Source organism: Onychomys torridus, chromosome 12 (genome assembly GCF_903995425.1).
Source record: "Onychomys torridus chromosome 12, mOncTor1.1, whole genome shotgun sequence".
Taxonomy (NCBI): Eukaryota; Metazoa; Chordata; class Mammalia; order Rodentia; family Cricetidae; genus Onychomys; species Onychomys torridus.
In genome coordinates, this window is record NC_050454.1 from 43,846,838 (window position 1) to 43,847,551 (window position 714).

The 714-nt window shown below is 41.3% G+C and overlaps 1 non-coding gene across 1 annotated transcript; it reads left to right on the forward strand.

The window, feature by feature from the left end:
* The first annotated feature begins 287 nt into the window (after positions 1–287).
* On the forward strand, positions 288–390 carry LOC118594375. The gene has a single exon (XR_004946364.1). It is a non-coding gene; the product is annotated as a U6 spliceosomal RNA (small nuclear RNA).
* The last annotated feature ends 324 nt before the right edge of the window (positions 391–714 follow it).

Consider the following 714-nt stretch of genomic DNA (forward strand, 5'->3'; position numbering starts at 1 on the left):
ATGAATAAGATCTTGTCAATTAAAAATAAGAAAATGAAGGGCTAGAGAGATGGCTCAGCAGTTAGAAGCATTTGTTGCTTTGCAGAGGAGGGGTGTGCTCCTTGATACAGTGTGGTGTCTTACAATCAGAGGATGTCACTTCCACTTCCAGCTTCCCCTGGCACCAGGCAAGCACGGTATACCTACATATATGCAGACAAATCCCTCATACACAAAGTTAAATCTTTTAAAAATGCATTTTAATTCTGATTTTCATACTAAAGAAAGTACTTTTGAAGAACCTTCTTTTCTCACACTGTGAATACATCCTGGAGTAAGATGATACAGTGAAGATTAGCATGACCCCTGTGTAAGAAGGACACAGCAGTACCTGAAGTATTGCATATTTGTAGGAATAAGAGAGGGACAGAGTGGGACACCCCAAATGCTCTTCAGGCCTTGGTGAACTTGGGCAGAGTTGGACACGGACACACACACACACACACACACACACACACACACACACACACACCCTGCCCCCTGTGTGTGTATCAATTCCCATTTCAGTAGCGTTGATGTGTGGCTTTGCATTTTTATCTTTCCTGTCTGCTGTGGTACATTCAGCTGGACATTTGCATAAGATAACATAATTACATTGGGAATAACAACTTTAAAGGTTTCACTTGCAAGAAAGGAGAGAGAAGGGAAAACTAAAACGTTTTGAAAGGAATTTGC